This window comes from Dermacentor andersoni, chromosome 2 (genome assembly GCF_023375885.2).
Source record: "Dermacentor andersoni chromosome 2, qqDerAnde1_hic_scaffold, whole genome shotgun sequence".
Lineage (NCBI taxonomy): Eukaryota > Metazoa > Arthropoda > Arachnida > Ixodida > Ixodidae > Dermacentor > Dermacentor andersoni.
In genome coordinates this window covers 168331142-168341457 of record NC_092815.1, presented here as the reverse complement: position 1 = coordinate 168341457, position 10316 = coordinate 168331142, and the positions used below count along the sequence as shown (strand labels likewise).

The following is a 10316-nucleotide window of genomic DNA, read 5'->3' as shown; positions in this document are numbered from 1 at the left end:
CTAAGAACATTGCTCTAGAGGAAAAAGACAGGAATGTCTAATATTTTCTAAAAGAAGCTACATTGCTTTCTATTTGTAGTCTATTTACTTCTGTGTTTGTTAGTGAGTGGCAAGACGTTGGACAAAATTTCTTCACTTTTTTACCATCCCTTTAGTAGCGTGACCTGGAGTGACTAACGCCCCTTAAACTTCGTAAAGTAGCGCCAAGTTTTGAAGGATGCTGCCTCCTCCTCGCGCACTCTGGTCGAGGCCGACGCGGCGTTGCTACTGGCCTAATAGCGTCACATGGGCCTTCGCGCCGTACTTCTTCCGCGCCATTTTCGCTCGAGAAGCCTCTACGGAGTGACGAAGAGCGCATGGTTGGCGCTGTTGCTCCGCTCGAGCGGTGTAGGTGGCACCACGGTCGAGGAGGGAGCGTGATAGAGAGGAGAAACGAGCAGGAAGGAAGGCGGAGGAGGAGGGTTTCACTACTTTACGAAGTTTAAGGGGCTTTAGGAGTGACTGGCGATGCTGCACTTTTTTGTGAATATGGTTCCATTCTTAACGATTTCCAGTCTTCTTCTCTGTTTTTTTATTTCCCAGCGTTCGTCCATTTCTATGTTTTTCGTTCTGAAAAGGAGGCAGGCGTAACGCGCCGCCTGGTAGCATTTCCGAACGCGCTGCCCGCCTTCCTTTTCTTTCCTTTCAACTGCACATATGTGATCACATGAAATATAAAAAATCATAAATGTACAAATTAAATATGAAGTTAAAGAGAATATATGTCCTACCGATTTTTTCTCGTGTCAATGTACGATGTTTGTTTGAATAATTCTTTATTTGCTCGGTCAGACACGCAAATCATCTTCCTTAGCCCCTTTTCCTGAAGCCCTTCTTCAACGCTTTGTCCACTTCAAGGCCTACACCAGTTGACACACCGGCAGTGATAGCTGTTGCAATTAATGCCTTGAAGAGAATGAGAAAGAAGTACTGCTCAGTTTCATTTGGATCCAAGACGGCCGTATCAACAGTCTTCAAGGCATTCAGTATGCTTTCCCGATCTTCTGCAGTGGCTTCGGACAGCTGTCCTTGCAGGAGCTTTCCAACCCTCTGTAGGACATCGCCTGTGTTCTGTCCCAGTGCTGCTTCATCCTCTGGAATAAATAAATTATGAATCCTTGTAAGAAAACCTTGTGCAAGATATCGCTCTGTTTGAAAGTTAATAGAGGTACCATTTGAGAAAATAAACTCCGATTACTGAAAGTCAGATAATCATAGTTTATTGTGAATACTGCCTTGTTTAGGGAGACTAGTAACCGCGCACAATAGGCTAAGGACGGCCAAAGACCCCATTCCTCCCCCAAAAAATTGCTCAGTTTGCGCCTTTGTTTGCCGCTGTGCGTGCTATGCATGCTCCCAATCACAATTTCCCCCAAAAAAACGCACAGGTCTCCTCACTTCTGCATCTTATATTACTCAGTGTATGTGAAACAGCGCGGGCATTACGCACATAACGATGGTATTGTGCTATACATTTATTTTTTTCAAAACATCCTTTTTTGGCTCATTTGCTAACAACCTTCTTGACACTGAATTGCCTCTCAAAGCAAATGCGTTTTTGTTGAATCATTCTCCATGTCTGTCTGTGTGCCTTCGATACGATGAACGCGTGAAAAAACTTAAAGCTTAACCAACTAAAGCATAAGAAAAATGTACCAGGTACATGTTGCCGACTCCTTGTAGCAGATGATATTCACGCACTGTAAATGCGCTGAAAGAGTTTCATGAGTCGCCCTTTATTTGTCGATACGCTATGATGGCGACCTTTATAAAGCCTTTATGGCCTTTATGGGAGCAAAAGATGGTGCAGCTCGTGTACAAGCTACACTTTTCAGCGTCCTAAAACCACAGGCCTTGCACTGAAGTGTCAAACGAACCTCTACGCAAGATAGCATAACCTTATGCTAGCAAAATTTGCCATTTAGTGCGAAACATCTTTTCGGGAGGCGTTTTTACTAATCAAGTAATAACATGACTTCATCAAATAACGCGGAAAGGTGTCGGTGTTGCTTTCAGAGGCGAGTGCGACGGGAATATATTTTTGATACAGATGTAGGCGTTTTCTTTTTTGAAGAATACAGCCCTTAAGATTAAAACATTCATCATTTGTTCCAATGGTAGTAGAAACATTCCACAAACTAGGGAAGATTCGATTCCTGCATTACGATCCTATATTATGACTTGCTGGGCGACATTTTCTTTGCCCTTCTCACACCTTTCAAGAGATGGGGTCTACGTCTGGTTCCCCAAGATGGGCTGTGCTAAATTTATTGCGTAGTCCATCTCGACTGGCAGACGAACATACATCGTCTTTGTTATTTTCTGTTTCCTCCCACCTGTTTTCCAACTGGTAATAATACGCATAAATATGTCTTTTTTATTATCATCATAACATATTTCATTTTTTATTTCTGTATCTAAATTTACTGTAAGGCTGCTCGCTACTTTATTGACTGAGAGGACAAAACAATATTTATCTTTATTTGCAGCCAAAAATTAACCAGAAGGAATATTACAAATGTTGCTATAATTTTTAACAGTGTCATTACCTTCGACCATATGTGAAGCTTTTGTCGCCAGTAGAAAATATTTTCATTGTATAGAGGTAAAAAACCACGCCGTATTTCTTTCGAGATCAAGCGTGCTCCTCCACCATGCATTAGACCCAGCGTACTTAACAGGATACACCGGCATTCGTTTTCTTTCGAGGCTGTATATATGCATTTTATATGGAATGTCTCGCATTCATCGTGTACGCCATTCTTTTCTAAAATTGCAACACTAACGTGAGGTGCGAGCTGCATATGCTATCCTCGACAAAAAATAGAGAAGGTCTATGTGCAGCAGCACCTGCGATGTATAGCACTTCTCTATGTTTGGCAATGAATTGATAAAATAAATCGTAGACACAAAACAACGACGTCGTTGTCGTGGCAGGACGACGGCATCAAAACACATCGACTTCGCAAAACTGAGTAGCATGCTGTTTTTCTTCTTTAGTTACTCACTACTGAAAGTCATACTCCACTTTCAAAAGTTGACTTGAGGATGATGGGTTGAAAAAAATGTAACTCCTAAAAGGAACCAAAACCACACATGCAGCATGATAAGGCGAAACCCATCAGCGCCCCCCCCCCCCCCCCCCGACAATTACGAAGATGGTGGCAGAATTACCAAAACGCACTTCCATTGTCGTGCTATCAGAGTATTGTTAAGTGTGGGGAGACAAATACAAAGAGTCTACGATGTATTTACAAGAGCAGCGCAGCCAGAAACCAAGATGCCAAGCTGCTCGTGCCAAACACAGATGCTCGTCTTCATGTTCCTTTGCGCCATGTCCCATAGGCACCTGTTGCATCGCGACACAATTCTCGGCGGTAAAAGCACCATCCCTGACCCGTTAGATATGTGTGGCAAGCTGAGAGTTATAGGGAATGAGCCTGGCGACGTAGACAATATCACTGCTGGTCGAAGCGAAGGACGCTGCGAGGCTCGCTGGAATGATTTTGTAGATGACATCAGTGACTTGCCGAACCACGCGATATGGGTCTTTCTAACTCAATAGGAGTTTCTCGCAAAGCCTTTATCAACGGGAATACCATCCAATTGAGCATTAGGGTGCCCGGTGAAACGTGCCCGTCATGATGACAGAGGTCGTAGCAACACTTCTGGTCCACATCCGGTACTGATGCACGAGCGACCGCAAGTTGTCGAGCGTGGTCAGCCGAGCGATAGCATCACGCACATGTTCACTTGTCGAGCTAGTTGCCGATAGTACCAAAATGTCGACCGAAAGCGTGCATTCACAGCCATACAGGAGGTAGAACGGGCAATAGCCGGCAGCGTCAAGGCGATAAGAATTATAGGCGAAGGTAATGTGAGGTAGAGCGAGGCCCCAATTGCGGCGATTGGCTAAAACTAATTTCGTCCGCATATATTTAAGGGTGCGGTTCAATCACTTGGTTTGGCCGTTAGTTTGTGGACGGCAGGAGGTGGCAAGCTGATGCTGGATAGAGATGGCGTACGTGATGTCATCAAAGACTTTCGATAAGAGGGTGCGGCCTCGGAAGGTGAGCGTTTGACGCGGAGCTCCTAGGGTCAAAATGCCATTGTGTAGCAGGAAATCTGCTCCATCCGTAGCGCAGCTGGCTGGGAGAGCGCACGCAATGGCGTATCTGGTCCCCGCGTCAGCAGCGACGGCAACCCACTTGATAGCCCACGCAGATGCCTGGAAAGGAACCCATAAAGTCAAAGCCGACACGACCGAATCACTCTTCCGGCAAGTCGGGTGGCTGCAGGTAACCAGCATGAAGCAGGGATGGCTTCCTGCGCCATTGGCATGGCTCACAAGCTGCGACGTTGCGTGGCACAAACGTGCAAGACCAGGCCAGAAGAAGGGACGGCGTGCTCTGTCGTATGTTTGAATCACACCGAGATGGCCAGCGCTGGGCGTGTCGTGAAGATCTTTTTGAACGGTCGCACAGAGGTGCTTTGGGATAACAAGGAGGAGATCGGGAACTTCGGGATGAACGTTGCAATGGCGCACAGCACCATCCCGGAGAACGAAGAGACGCAATAAAGCGTCGACGGCCGGATATTCAAAAGGATCGGCGAGTCAGATATCATGGCGTTACTCGTTCGTCTGAAATACGGAGGAGCCTTGACACGGAGAGAACACAAACGCAGTCTAGATTTCAGGTATGTCAGGGCTGTAGACAGGGCATCGCGACAAACTATCCGCGTCTTGGTGCAGGCGTCCGGACTGGTAAGTCACAGAAAACTCTTTGAGTCTCAAAGCCCAACGACCAATGCTGCCCGTGGGATTCTTGAAGGGGAAAGCCAGCAAAGAGCATGGTGGTCGGTTACTACGGAAGAAGGACGTCTGTGTTGGTAAGGACAAAACTTGCAATTTCCCACACAACAGCAAAGCATTCCCGTTCGGTAATAGAATAGCTGCGCTGTAGAGGTGAGAGGAGGCGGATGGCGAAAGCGGTAATGCGATCTTGGCCGCACTGACGCTGGGCTAGGACAGCGCGGACTCAGTGACCACTGCCGTTCGCACTCAATTCGGTTCCAATATAATGGTCGAAGTGGGCGAGAATTTGTAGTGAGATCAAATGCGTGATGAGAGGAGAGGCGACAAATTGCGGAGGTCCCCGCAAGAACGGTACACATTTTTTCAAAAGGTCCGTAAGATGTCCAACAATAGCGGCAGAACCTTGTACAAAACGGCGAAAGTAAGAACATAGCCCAACAAAACTGCGAACGTCTGTTGCTGATTTAGGAACCGGAAAGTCTCGAACGGCGCCACTTTTGTCTGGGTGACGTTCTGCTTCGGAAGCGTCGACAAGGTGGCCCAAAACCGTAATTTGGCGCCGGCCGAAACGGCGTTTCCACGAGTTGAGCCTTAGTCTGGCTTTACGAAAAACGTCAAGTATGGTTCAGAGACGTTCAACGTGTCAAATGTTGATGAAAAGACCATAATGCCGTCAAAGTAACGCAAGCATGTTCACGATTTGAAACCTTGAATCCAGGAGTCCATCATTCGCTGAAGAGTGGCTGACGCATTACATAATTCAAAAGCAATCATTTTGGGATATACCATCGGGTGTTGTAAATTCGGTCTTTTCTGTCCATATCGTAGACGGCAATTTGCCAGTATCGAGATCTAAGGCTAATAGAGAAGAAGAAGATGGCACCGTAGAGGTAGCCAAGGGCGTCATCAATTCATTTTAGCGGGTATACATCTTTCTTAGTCACTTTGTAAAGATGGCGGTAATTTATACAGAAGTGCCACGCCCCGTCCTCCTTAACCAGCACTACCAGTGACGCCCATGGACTCGAAGAAGGCTCAATGATGTTTTTCTTGTTAACCTCAGCTTGAATTACCTGGCGTTCCCATAGAGATATTCGATGCGCTCTACGTCGAATACGAGCAGCATCGCCAGTATTAATACGACGTTTGACAGCAAGCGTCCGGCCCAAGAGGCGATATTGGAAATCGGAAACATCCCTGTAGGAAGACAAACACGGTAGAGACCTTCACCTTGGGAAAGTAAGAGGTCCGTCGGGATCACTTTCTGATTCGCGCGAGCGGCAGAACCTGGAGACCTGGTAGGCTCCGAGGAAGCGTCGGTTGAGAAAGCAAACACCTGATGGTGATCGAAAGGCTCAAGTTGGGTGAATCAAATTGCTTGAGGCACAATTTGCTTCTTTGGACCGAAATTTACGACATGAATGCAAGTCCGGTTGGCCGTGATAGTCAAACCGTGTAAGGTACAGTGACATCATACACTAGTGGAATGTCGGGTAGCGGAGTGGTGACATACCCTTTATCAGGGAACAGGCTGGGAAGACGACTGAACCATATCTTACATATATCGCTGCTGGACGTAACATCAAACATGTCCTGAGGAATGGGCAGTTCTAGGTGGGGGGGCTGGCGGAGAAGTGAATCAGAGCCCAATTCACCGACAGAAAATAGAGGCCGAGAATGAGGTTGTGTGGGTAATGAGCAAGCACAGTAAAGAAGACAGCAGAGTGATGGAAGGGAGTGCTTACGCGGGCTCAAGACGTTCCGACGAAAGCAACAGTAACGCCTTCAGCACCGTGCACCATGCGTGTGGTTGGAGGAATATGACGCTTTCTATTTTGTCGTCGGAAGGCAACGCTCATATGGAGAAGTGGACAGCTGTGTCAGTCTGCGCAGTCGTAGCAATACCTTCAAGGTTGACTTAAGAAGGTTCTGGCCCGTGGGCAAACTAATCAGAAAATTTGACGGCAAGGTAGACAGAGCAACTCTAGCTCCAGAAGGTGCAGTTCCCAGTTTTCCGGCCGGGTGTTAGGGGAATGGACGGCGACGAGAAGCGACGGAGCTGGGGCGCAGGAGACTGACGAATTCGGGGTGACGGTGATCGGCCGTAGCAAAGATTCGGAGCAAGGACGTCAGTTACAGTACGATCCTAGCGAGAAGCATAGGAAGCCGTAGGTGCAGAGTTAAGTAAAGAGGCACTCGTGTATGTCCAAATGGAATTGGCCACCGGTTGGTACCGAGACGAGCGATGTGGCGAATGCGGCAGCAGTGGAGACAGATGGACTTGTCATCAGAGATGCGCCATTCAGACGAGTTGCGGTATATGGCGGGAAAAGGTTGTCTTTGACGAGGAGAGCTGTGAGAGAAGGGCGGCAGGCTGGGTACATGGGCCGACGAGAGCACGGCGTTGAGACAATGTTCAAATTCGTGTCGGACAACGGCCTGGTTCATAACGATCGTGGCTGGGGATAGATCTGTGGGTGTCGCGGAGGAGGATGGCGAATAGGCGACCTCGAGTTAGCGGCGAACGACGCCGATTACGTTGTCACATGGCGCTTACGTCCTCGATGTCGCAGCGGTATTTGACAGGCGCATGATGTGGGGCGTGCCATGTCGGCTCGTAGCTTGCTCGAAACAATTAAATTTCTTGACGAAGGCGTCAAGAGTAGAAATGTTGCCGAACAGCAACAAGTTAAAGGCATCTTCTGCGATACCCTTTAAAATCAGGGCCACTTTGTCTGTTTAGACATCTTGTCTAAACGTTATCTTTGTCTTCTGCAAATTAATCCTCAACCGCACTCTTACAATGTCTACGTTAAGGCCCTCAATCTTTTGTTGTAATTCATCGCCAGTGTTGCTGAAAACGACAATGCCATCAGCAATCGAAGGTTGCTGAGATATTCACCGTTGATCATTACTCCAAAGCCTTCCAAGATTAGCAGCTCGAGTACTTCGTCCAAGCATGCCGCGAATAGCATTGCAGAGATTGTTCTCCTTCTCTGACCCCTTTCTTTATTGGTATCTTCCTACTTTTCATGAGGAGAAATAAAGTAGCTGTGGGATCTCTCTAGATATTTTTCAAGATAGTTACGTATCCGCCCAGTACTCCTTGATTGCCTAATGCCTCTATGACTACTGGTATCTCTACTGAATCAAATACATTTTCGTAATCTATCAAAGCAATATAGAGAGACTGATTGCACTCTCCGGATTTCTCGATTACCTGGTTGATGACGTAGATGTGATCGATTGTAGAATATCCCTTCCTGAAGCCTGCCTGTTCCCTTGGTTGACTTGATTGCCCTTATTCTCTTGATTGCCTTTATTCAATTGGATATTATGTTGGTGAATATTATATATTATACTTCAAGCTAATTGGCCTATAATGTTTCAGATCTTTAACGTCTCCGTTTTTGTGGATTAGTATAACGTTGGCATTCTTCCAGTTCTTTCGGACCCTTGAAGTCGATAGACCGTTGGTATGAGGGGCCTTTAGTTTTTCCAGGCATTATGTCGGCTCTATCTTTAATTAAATTGACCTGTAGTTCATCTTCTCCTGCCGCTTTTCCCCGTTTCATGCCTTGCAAGGCCCTTTTAACTTCACCGCTACTTATAGAAGGAGCCTCTCAATCTGTTCATTCAAATGGAGGTATGCGGCTATTCTGGGTACTCGACATGTCAGTATAAAATTCTTCCTCTACGTTTACTATATCTTTGATGTTGCTGATGATATTATCCTGCTTATCTTTTAGTGCATACATCTGGGTTCCTCCTATGCCAAGTTTCCTTCGCAACTTTTTCATGCTGCATCTATTTTTTGCCACTTCCTCAGTTTTTCTCACGTTATATTTGCAAATGTCCCTTATTTTCTCCTTGTTGATCAGTTTCGACGGTTGCCCAAATTATATCTAATCTCTTGAGTTGGACACTTTCATTCTTTGCGGTTTCTTTATTAGGTCCTTTGTTAGTTGAGACATATTGCCTACAGGTTGCCGTGGTGCCTTACCTCCAACTTTAATTGCTGCTTTTGAAGCCAGCCAAGTTACGGTTTCATTATTTACCTCTATGCCATCTTGATTTTTCTGTTCTAACGCTTCATATTTGTGTGCAGGAACCAACCTGAATTGGTCTGCTTTTACCTTTACTGCATCTAGGTTGGCCTGTTTGTTCTTGACGAATTTGACTTTTTCTCTCTTCAAATTGAGGTGAATCCTAGACCAGGCTAACCTATGATTACTGCACTTTATCCTACCTAACACTTCTAGGACCTGAACTGTCCTGGGATCGGCAGAAAGTATGAAATCTGAATCATTTGTTGTTTCACCATTAGGGCTTTTCCACGGCCACACTTTCTTCCAGCGCTACCTGAAGAAGGTGTTAAATATTCGCAGCATATTCCTTTCCGCAAATTCTACCAACATTTCTCCGCGAGTATTCCTAGTATCGACACTGTTGTTGACTTTTGCTTTGAAGTCACCCATGACTACATTATACTGAGCTTGCCCTTTTCTCATTGCTAATTCAACTTCTTCATTAAACTGATCTATTTCATCCTCATAACTGGAAACTGGGGCATAAGCTTGTACTACCTTTTATCTATATCTCTTATTAGGTTTTATTACGACTACTGCTACCCTCTCACACGGCGCACCCCTCTACTACCGATACATATTTATGTGCTAAATAACAATGCTCTTAGCACTTACCCTTCCTCAGAGAATCACGTTGTGCATCGACGACGGGACGCCTAAATAGAAAATTTTATCAGGTACCGTAAATAGATATGAACATTGCTATTATTGCTGATAAATTGCTCGCCATACTTACAATGTTGCGGTATCTTGGACGGAAATTTTTCGTGCAGATAGAGAAGAACGGGCATGGAAGAAACAAAAGAATAGGATCACCTTCCGCGAAAAAATACTCGGTTGCAATACAGACTGTTGTAATACAATTTTATTGTAATTTTTAAGATAAAGTGTATGTTCTTTCCGTATTTAGGCGACAGAATTCCCTTCACGATTTAAATGATCTCTGAAAAAGCATTGTCGATTGGTAGTGGCCTTCAGTGCACTACATATATAAGACAACTTTGGCAGATGTTATTATGCTTAAAAGCAACGTTCGCCGGAGTAAAATGATGCCAAGTGAGCGGAAGTGTAGGTAACACAAAAGAAACTGAGGGCTTTTGTAATGTTTTTACAATATGAAATAAAACCAACGTTCGTGCCCTTTGCTAACTCAAAGCTATTCCCGTAATCAAATCTAATAAGAAATGTATGTTTTTTAGTAATTAGGTATTTTTCGCGAATTGTGATCTTTACTGCTGTTGCCAAAATACGAATAAAGTATTTGAAATACATCATAATACTCACAGGCAGATGTGGAAAGTGTTAGTAGAAGCAACACAAGGAGGACCTTCATTGTCGATCTTCTAAAACACGTAAAGCAACCTGGTGTCAGC

The 10316-nt window shown here is 45.4% G+C and overlaps 1 long non-coding RNA gene across 1 annotated transcript; it reads right to left on the bottom strand.

Moving 5' to 3' along the window:
- Positions 1 to 798: 798 nt before the first annotated feature.
- LOC129387254 (uncharacterized) lies at positions 799 to 9599 on the bottom strand. The gene is made up of 2 exons (XR_008614508.1): positions 9559 to 9599; positions 799 to 1133 (listed from the first exon to the last, which is right to left on the bottom strand). It is a non-coding gene; the product is annotated as an uncharacterized lncRNA (long non-coding RNA).
- Positions 9600 to 10316: the final 717 nt, after the last annotated feature.